The following is a 10,063-nucleotide window of genomic DNA, read 5'->3' as shown; positions in this document are numbered from 1 at the left end:
ACAAGTCTTTTCAATATTTTGCCTCCTGGAGAATCCCCCTGATAAAAATAGACGTATTATCGTTTGATTTATGCATCGCCCGTAATGTTTCTAGAACTCTTCCTTCTTAGATAAGAATAGTAAAATATCTTTATCACTGCCAGCGTGCTTGTAATGACTGACGCCAGTACGATATTCTCAATGACATTGTGGTTCGCTGCACTAAGCGCCAGTTTAACAAGTTCTCCTCCCAGTATAGCCTTCCATTTTTTCTCCTTTTCTCACTTAATTAGCACACATTATTTTGCTGTCACACGACTGTCACGTGCTCTAAAATACTGCCATGTTTTGGTATCGCTGTGCGAGTTGTGTGTACGTTTGTTTTTAAGTGATGTCGAGAAACATTTTTCTCCAGTGTCTTAACACGCCCAGGAAGTTGAAAAGGGACTACAGCTTGGCCTACTAAACAAAAGACGGAATAACTAACTATACTAGCATATAATTTAACTAAATGTTATACAAAACGATTATACCGTTTAGAAGACTATATCTTAGTTTATGGAGGGAAGAATGTATGTGACATTTTTTAATCTAATCTGAGAAGTTTTTTGTGGCATACAGTGTTTGTTCCGACAGTCAGATGAAGAAATGTTGCCTTTGCGTATGTTCTGATATCATCTATTCATTTTCCATTAGTTCGTCACCTTAGCCTTCTTTCATCTATTGAAATTGAGCAAAGAACTTGCTTGGTCCATTTACCGTCCATTAGCCTTGCTCCACGTTCCGCCTACTTTCGTTTACTTAATTACGTCATCTGCTCTAGTACGTTCCTTTGTCTATTTCATTGTCTGTCCGTCTCCCCAGAAATTCCCAACAAGCGTTTCACGATTTCAAGTTGAGTAACGCTCATTTTTTGAATGGTTTGCACGTTTGAATCTATGTTTCCTTGTCATAAGATTACATAGTTACCTGTGAGCAATACGCTCCGCGTAACCTCCGAAAAGAAGCAGACTAAAGAATGTAATATCGGGAAACTTTTCGGTCTAGCAAAAAGTCCATCTTAGCCTACCCCCCTTTGCCCGTAACACTGCGTGCAAACGGTGTCGGGCGCGAGCTGAAAAATATGCTTCCGCGCCAGTGTGTTGTAAATAAATTTCTTCACCATTGTCCAGTGACACATCTTCCGTTAAGCACCATTTGCAGGAGAATTAGATATTTCTGACCCGTCCGGCGGAGAGGAAGGGTGTGCAGCTCAATGGAACGACTAACGGTAATACTTTCTCACACAATGACAACACGTACACAACGGTGTAGGACCCAAGAACAGAATTTGATACGCGTTGTAAATTCTGTCTGCCCTATGGAGCCAAACGTCTGGTAACGGTAAGGGTGGGATTATTGCTCACGGAACACTCCAGTGTTGTGATAGCATTCATCTTATATCAAACGCTTGGAATACTCGTCCCCGAGTTCTCTTCAACGCGATGAAATATCTCCACTTCGATGTCGACACTGCCTCGGAAAGTAAAAATCTCCTCTTTAGGAATCACCATGGATCTCGCAAATACGGATCTTGTAAAATTTAGCCTATGGCGCGAAACATTTGCTAATGGTAAGAGTACGTTTATTGCTCAAACGGCCAAATAAATGGCTCTGAGCACTATGGGACTTAACATCTGTGGTCATCAGTCCCCTAGAACTTAGAACTACTTAAACCTAACTAACCTAAGGACATCACACACATCCATGCCTGAGGCAGGATTCGAACCTGCGACCGTAGCGGTCACGCGGTTCCAGACTGAAGCGCCTAGAACCACACGGCCACACCGGCCGGCGCAAACGGCCAAAATCGTTCAATTGGCTCTAAGCACTATGGGACTTAACATCTGAGGTCATCAGTCTCCTAGACTTAGAATTACTTAAACCTAACTAACCTAAGGATAGCACAAACATCCATGTCCGTGGTAGGATTCGAACGGCGACTGTAGCAGCAGCGCGGTTCCGGACTGAAGCGCCTAGAACCGCTCGGTCACAGCGGCCGGCTCAAACGGCCACTCCAGACACTGTTGTGGTACGCTTCTCATATCGAACGCCTTGAATACTCTTACCGGCGTTCTCTTCAACGAGATGAAGAATTATCCCTACGTTGGAAAAAAAAAACCTCCTCTATAGGTGCCATTGATGCCGGAAACGGAGATCTTTTGTAACTTAGCTCTGCTTGTTCGTCTGTGAGATACAAAGTGTCGCAGACAAAGAAGCGCAGGTCGATGACGTGTTTTTCGACACAGTCACTAAACAGCTGAATGCAGAAAACTGAGAATGTTGGTAACACTTAGAAAAACAAATGAATCCCTGTATTAAAAAGATGGCAGTTACAGTGATGTGTAACGTAAACAGTGAACTGAAAGTGAACTGTAAGATGTCCACCTGGTTGCCAGATGAGAAAAAGAAGTTTACTTAGATGCAGTGAATTAGAAGTTACCTGTAAGTACCTTTCCATTTAATAAAAAACGTCAAGGAACTGTTTTTAAATCTATAACCTAGATGTGAAACCATAACCAATGTGTAAAAAGGACAAATCATGTAATATTTCAGGACACTCACTGAAGATGCCTATTAAAAAAGGCGAAACGCGTCTGGGTGCACAAATAAAAACAAAAATGTCGATGTGCACCATGCAAAAAAGGCATTTTCTTTGAAACAACTGCAATTTATATACAGCTGCTGCGAAAATGGCCACTACAAGAAAACGTGTATGGAGGGGGCACGATATATTCCCGCACTATTGTTTAGTGAACAAAGTACGAGCTAACGGAATAACGACCAACTTTGTGACTGGATTCGGGGCTTCCTAGCCTACAGGACTGAAAACGTCGTTCTTAATGGGGTGGAATTGTTAGTTGTAAATACAACTTACGGAGTATCCCAACGGAATGTTGTGGGGTCGTAGCTGTGAATGATATGTGTGTGTGGCTGATCTGGTAAATATCTTCTGAATCCCCTTGAGATTGTTCGCAGGTGGTCCTGTTCTATTCAGGATGATTCACGATGATATGCAAATATTTTACTATGCTATTCTACAAGTAAAACTAAAGAAAAATGTTCATATAAACATAGGTCCGCAAATGTTTAGTTACAGAGTTATGGCTAATAAAAGATTTTGCCTGAAATTTAGCAACTTCGTTAATATGAAGCCATCGCAAAACTGTACGATGTTAAAGTAAAGGACAAAGCCAATACACGTGAGGCATTACTTACTCTCATTATGAATGCAATAGACGACAGCCCTGTGACACTGAAACGAGTGACAAAATCTGTTCGTGCACGTGCAGCTAAATGCATTCAACTCGGTGGAGACATTTTTGACCATTTGTTGTGAATATATTCAAACGGCTCTGAGCACTATGGGACTAACTTCTGAGGTCATCAGTCCCCTAGAACATAGAACTACTTAAACCTAGCTAACCTAAGGACATCACACACATCCATGCCCGAGGCAGGATTCGGACCTGCGACCGTAGCGGTCGCGCGGTTCCAGACTGAAACGCCTAGAACCGATCGGCCACTCCGGCCGGCGAGTGAATATATTGTGAAGCTGTATGTGCACTGTGCAACTTTCTTAACACTGAGCTTTGTTTTTTTTCGGTTTAACACGAATTCACGTGTGCTGTGGTATTAATAAAAGAAGGTCATCTGACAGATTCAACAGTTTCAGTTAACGTTATTACCATCATTTTGCCAAAATTAAATTCTCTACAACTTCTGTTGAATACTTTGTGGAATTGTGTGGAATTGAAAAAACAAATTGCGCCAAGCAGTTGTTGTCGTTGTTGTTGGTTTGATGCAACTCTCCATGCTACTCTATCCTGCGCAAGCTTCTTCATCTCCCAGTACCTACTGCAACCTACATCCTTCTGAATCTGCTTAGTGTATTGATCTCTTGGTCTCCCTCTACGATTTTTACCCTCCACGCTGGCCTCCAATGCTAAATTTGTGATCCCTTGATGCCTCAAAACATGTCCTACCAACCGATCCCTTCTTCTAGTCAAGTTGTGCCACAAACTTCACTTCTCCCCAATCCTACTCAATACCTCCTCATTAGTTACGTGATCTACCCACCTTATCTTCAGCATTCTTCTGTAGCACCACATTTCGAAAGCTTCTATTCTCTTCTTGTCCAAACTGGTTATCGTCCATGTTTCACTTCCATACATGGCTACACTCCATACAAATACTTTCAGAAACGACTTCCTGACACTTAAATCTATACTCGATGTTAACAAATTTCTCTTCTTCAGAAACGATTTCCTTGCCATTGCCAGTCTACATTTTATATCCTTTCTACTTCGACCATCATCAGTTATTTTACTCCCTAAATAGCAAAACTCCTTTACTACTTTAAGTGTCTCATTTCCTAATCTAATCCCCTCAGCATCACCCGATTTAATTTGACTACATTCCATTATCCTCGTTTTGCTTTTGTTGATGTTCATCTTATATCCTCCTTTCAAGACACTGTCCATTCCGTTCAACTGCTCTTCCAAGACCTTTGCTGTCTGACAGAATTACAATGTCATCGGCGAACTTCAAAGTTTTTACTTCTTCTCCATGAATTTTAATATCTACTCTGAATTTTTCTTTTGTTTCCTTTACTGCTTGCTCAATATACAGATTGAATAACATCGGGGAGAGGCTACAACCCTGTCTCACTCCTTTCCCAACCACTGCTTCCCTTTCATGGCCCTCGACTCTTATAACTGCCATCTGGTTTCTGTACAAATTGTAAATAGCCTTTCGCTCCTTGTATTTTACCCCTGCCACCTTCAGAATTTGAAAGAGAGTATTCCAGTTAACGTTGTCAAAAGCTTTCTCTAAGTCTACAAATGCTAGAAACGTAGGTTTGCCTTTTCTTAATCTTTCTTCTAAGATAAGTCGTAAGGTTAGTATTGCCTCACGTGTTCCAACATTTCTACGGAATCCAAACTGATCTTCCCCGAGGTCCGCTTTTACCAGTTTTTCCATTCCTCTGTAAAGAATTCGCGTTAGTAGTTTGCAGCTGTGGCTTATTAAACTGATAGTTCGGTAATTTTCACATCTGTCAACACTTGCTTTCTTTGGGATTGGAATTATTATATTCTTCTTGAAGTCTGTGGGTATTTCGCCTGTCTCATACATCTTGCTCACCAGATGGTAGAGTTTTGTCACGACTGGCTCTCCCAAGGCCATCAGTAGTTGTAATGGAATTTTTGTCTACTCCCGGGGCCTTGTTTCGACTCAGGTCTTTCAGTGCTCTGTCAAACTCTTCACGCAGTATCTTATCTCCCATTTCATCTTCATCTACATCCTCTTCCATTTCCATAATATTGTCCTCAAGTACATCGCCCTTGTATAAACCCTCTATATACTCCTTCCACCTTTCTGCCTTCCCTTCTTTGCTTAGAACTGGGTTGCCATCTGAGCTCTTGATATTCATACAAGTGGTTCTCTTCTCTCCAAAGGTCTCTATAATTTTCCTGTAGGCAGTATCTATCTTACCCCTAGTGAGACAAGCCTCTGCATCCTTACATTTGTCCTCTAGCCATCCCTGCTTAGCCATTTTGCACTTCCTGTCGATCTCATTTTTGAGAAGCAGTTAATAAATTAAAAATTTTACGAAATTACTTCTTTGCTTCTCTGGATGTTCTGGAAAACTACTGCAGATACACGTCTGGGACATGTTTTATTAGATTCATCAGATCAGTAACAACAAAGAAATGGAAAACGTGCTTTACTTTAACCTCGTACAGGTTTGCGGTGGCTTCATATTAGCGAAGTTGCTAAATTTGAGGCAAAATCTTTTATTAGCCGTAACTCCGTAACCAAACATTTGCGGACCTATGTTTATATGTTCTTTTTTCTTTAGTTTTACTTGTAGAACAGCATATTAAAACATTTATATATCTTCGTGAGTCACTCTGTATAGTAAAGTTGGAAGACCAGAACAATGTAATGATACGTAGAAAGCCCTACAAAGGATCGATGCTAGATGCAAGGAAACGTAATTGCAACTCGACGTACGCTATCTGCACAGCTATATCCGGATATTCTTTAGTAATGCCGAATTGACCACTAAATGTCGCCAGAGACGGCCACGCCGGGTAAAAGGAGGCGGAGAATAGTGTGTTGCCGTGGAGAAGCAGGAACAGCAGAACAAGTGCTTCAGGAGAGTTCAATGACTTCGAATGTGGGCTAGTCATTATACGTCAGACGAGTAATAAAGGCGTCAGAGTCTTTTCAATCGTTCTAAGGCTGCCCGAGTCGCCTGTTAGTGATGTGATTGTGAAATGGAAACGCGAAGGAACAACCTCAGCCAAATCAAGCCCAGACAGAGCTCACGTGCTGATAGACGACAGATGAAGATTGGTAAGCGACAATGAGCAGTCTAGTACTCGGGGCCGATTTTTCGTGCGCCACCCTGTACCACTGAAATAATATTGTAGGAGTTATCACATTCTCTTTACTAAATGTGACACCATACACACGATTACGAAGCTCGGGCTTCATTCGATCAGTTGACCTGCCTTCCATAACAATGAACATGCTTTTACCTTGGATCAAAAAAAGACGGAAAATGGCCACTCGTGTGTGCCGTGCCGACGTCCTTTGCATGTGTAATAACAAACGCCGCTTTGTTACCTGAAAAGATGTATGTATTACATACCGCTTAATTTTTATGTGTTGTTGTTGTTGTGGTCTTCAGTCCTGAGAATGGTTTGATGCAGCTCTCCATGCTACTCTATCCTGTGCAAGCTTCTTCATCTCCCAGTATCTACTGCAACCTACATCCTTCTGAATCTGTTTAGTGTATTCATCACTTGGTCTTCCTCTATGATTTTTACCCTCCACGCTGCCCTCCAATACTAAATTGGTGATCCCCTGATGCCTCAGAACATGTCCTACCAACCGATCCCTTCTTCTGGTCAAGTTGTGCCACAAACTTCTCTTCTCCCCAGTCCTATTCAATACTTCCTCATTAGTTATGTGATCTACCCATCTAATCTTCAGCATTCTTCTATAGCACCACATTTCAAAAGCTTCTATTCTCTTCTTGTCTAAACTATTTATCGTCCATGTTTCACTTTCGTACATGTCCACACTCCATACAAATACTTTCAGAAATGACTTCCTGACCCTTAAATCTATACTCGATGTTAGCAAATTTCTCTTCTTCAGAAACTCTTTCCTTGCCATTGCCAGTCTACATTTTATATCTTCTCTACTTCGACCATCTTCAGTTATTTTGATCCCCAAATAGCAAAACTCCTATACAAAACTCCTATACAAAACTCCTATACTACTTTAAGTGTCTCATTTCCTAATCTAATTCCCTCAGCATCACCCGACTTAATTCGACTACATTCCATTGTCCTCGTTTTGCTTTTGTTGATGTTCATCTTATATCCTCCTTTCAAGACACTGTCCATTCCTTTCAACTGCTCTTCCAAGTCCTTTGCTGTCTCTGACAGAATTACAATGTCATCGGCGAACCTTAAAGTTTTTATTTCTCCTCCATGGATTTTAATTCCTACTCCGAATTTTTCTTTTGTTTTCTTTACTGCTTGCTCAATATACAGATTGAGTAACATCGGGGACAGGCTACAACCCTGTCTCACTCCCTTCCCAACCACTGCTTCCCTTTCGTGCCCCTCGACTCTTATAACTGCCATCTGGTTTCTGTACAAATTGTAAATAGCCTTTCGCTCCCTGTAGTTTACCCCTGACACCTTTAGAATTTGTAAGAGAGTATTCCAGTCAACATTGTCAAAAGCTTTCTCTAAGTCTACAAATGCTGGACGCGTAGGTCTGCCTCCCAGTCACAGCAGTATCATTCAAAACGCAGTTTTTGTGTTGAGCGGTTAACGACAGCCTGCGCAGCAACGGTACTGCCTACCGCTAGCCTCCCGTCAGTGGTGAGACAAGATAAAATAAACGATGAAATTTAAAAAAAGGAGTTGGACATATCTGCAACAAATGGAAAAATATCCAATCTACGACGTAACTGAAAGGACCTTGTAATCAGGATGAAGTTGTGACAGACCGCCGAAGATATAAGCGACAAAGAAGAAAGCACATTAATCGAAAGAACAAGATGGAAATATTTGTGAACAGTTTTACATGTTGACGTGACAGGCAGTAGACTTACACTTTGCTGAAACGATGATGACGATGGGACTATGACGATGAGCGGTGGGGTCCGCTCGCTTCGTCCAAGAGGATGCAATTTTCACAAATGTGTTTCTTTCTCTTCTGTCTACACGGAGTTCATCATTTGACCATGAATCGTGCCAGCATAGTGCCGTTTCAAAATCATCCCTGGTCTATTTCTACCCTACCCGCTTGTAGAATCGCCTGCAAAACAGTGCGCATTGAATTTTGTACTTCATTTGACCCGGCTCTTGAGTACGCCTGCACTCTGCAGACTTCAAAGGATAAAAGTTTAGATTCTCTAACCCTGTGCAGAGGATACTTCGATACGTAATGATCAACAGCCATTCAGTTGTAAAGATAATGATATGTATCAATTAAAACTGCGCGCTGAACCCAGGATCGAGTGTCAGTCCGGTAATTACTACCTGACAAATACAATAAACATTACAGTTCCTAGAGTAGCTGACCATTATGTAAAGGGTCGAGTTGTTATTTCTGGTGGCACAGTCAGCGGAGTGGCCTTCATGTGTCGTCTCGAACAGTAGAGCATGTGGAATATAAAACCACGAACATAATTTTTAAAATTAATGAGTTTGTTTATAAATAACTTTCCTGCTACCCGTAACGATTTTCTTTTACTCTTATTCTACACGATCCGTTTGGGAAAATGACTCCCATTTTCACGTGTCTTTTTCTTTGAACAACGCCATTTAAATGGGAATGATTACCACTTTCAAGAGTATTTTCTTCTTGTACTATTCCATTTAAAAATATGAATAGAAGAAAATCGTGACTGTCAGCAGAAAAATTATTTATAAACAAACCCATTGTTTTCAAAGTCTCAGGCTTTCGCAATAACATTTATAATGGACAATATCGGATTTTTTAAAATAAGTTTAAAGTAATAATAGTATTGCTTTGTTTTTCTATTCCTTAATCAGGAAACTGAGAAGGTATTTCAGAAGTATGTTGACTTCAGAATAGGTGCCGAATACTGTGTTTCATTATGTCCTTCTTGTAACATACACTATGTGATCAAAAGTATTCGGACATCCCCAAAACCATACGTTTTTCGTATTAGGTACATTGTGCTGTCACCTACTGCCAAGTACTCCATATCGGCGACCTCAGTAGTCATTGGGCATCGTGAGAGTTGTCTTGTGACAGCCAGAGCGAGAGCACCAGCAGCAGCGAGTACTGTTTGTATAAAGCGTTTATTTTGCATTTTGTTTACGACCTTCCACTAAGGAAGGGATTCTATTTGTGTTTATCTGCTCTGCATAGTAACTAACAGTTCTTGATAAAACTTTACGTAGTTAGATTAGTTACGTGTTAGATTTCTTAGTGTTTTCTTGATCGTTTAGAACAGAAAGCGCCCTAAAACCGTCTTTTGTTTGTTTCGCGGCCGTTAGCCACTAGTCACTTGAATCAGCAGTTGTCTTGTGACAGCCAGAGCGAGAGCACCAGCAGCAGCGAGTACTGTTTGTATAAAGCGTTTTTGTACTTATTTGCTGCGCTTAGCTTTTAAATAGTTTTTCTGGGAAAACCTAGCGTAGTTTTCGCGTCTCGTATTTCAGTGAGTGTTTCTTGATTATCAGAGTAGCTCATCAGAAGATTATCTTGGGAATTTGTCACCGTATAGAGTAGGGTAAACATAGTCATGTGTAGGGACTGTGGTTGTTGTGAGCGGACGCAAGGAGAATTGGCCACTCTTCGGGGGCAGGTGGAGGCTTTGTCTGTTAGGCTCATCGAGCTCGAGGCGCAGGCGTCGGCTCGTAGTGGCGTTGGGGCAACTGTGGTGAGACCTATGCCTACTTCGGTGGCCTTGGAATCACATGGAACCCCTGATGTCGCTGCGTCTTCCGGCAGTGAGCATCTTACCGGTCAGCCATCACTC

The sequence above is a fragment of the Schistocerca americana genome, chromosome 1 (genome assembly GCF_021461395.2).
Source record: "Schistocerca americana isolate TAMUIC-IGC-003095 chromosome 1, iqSchAmer2.1, whole genome shotgun sequence".
Classification (NCBI taxonomy): Eukaryota; Metazoa; Arthropoda; class Insecta; order Orthoptera; family Acrididae; genus Schistocerca; species Schistocerca americana.
This window is presented reverse-complemented; position numbering follows the sequence as displayed.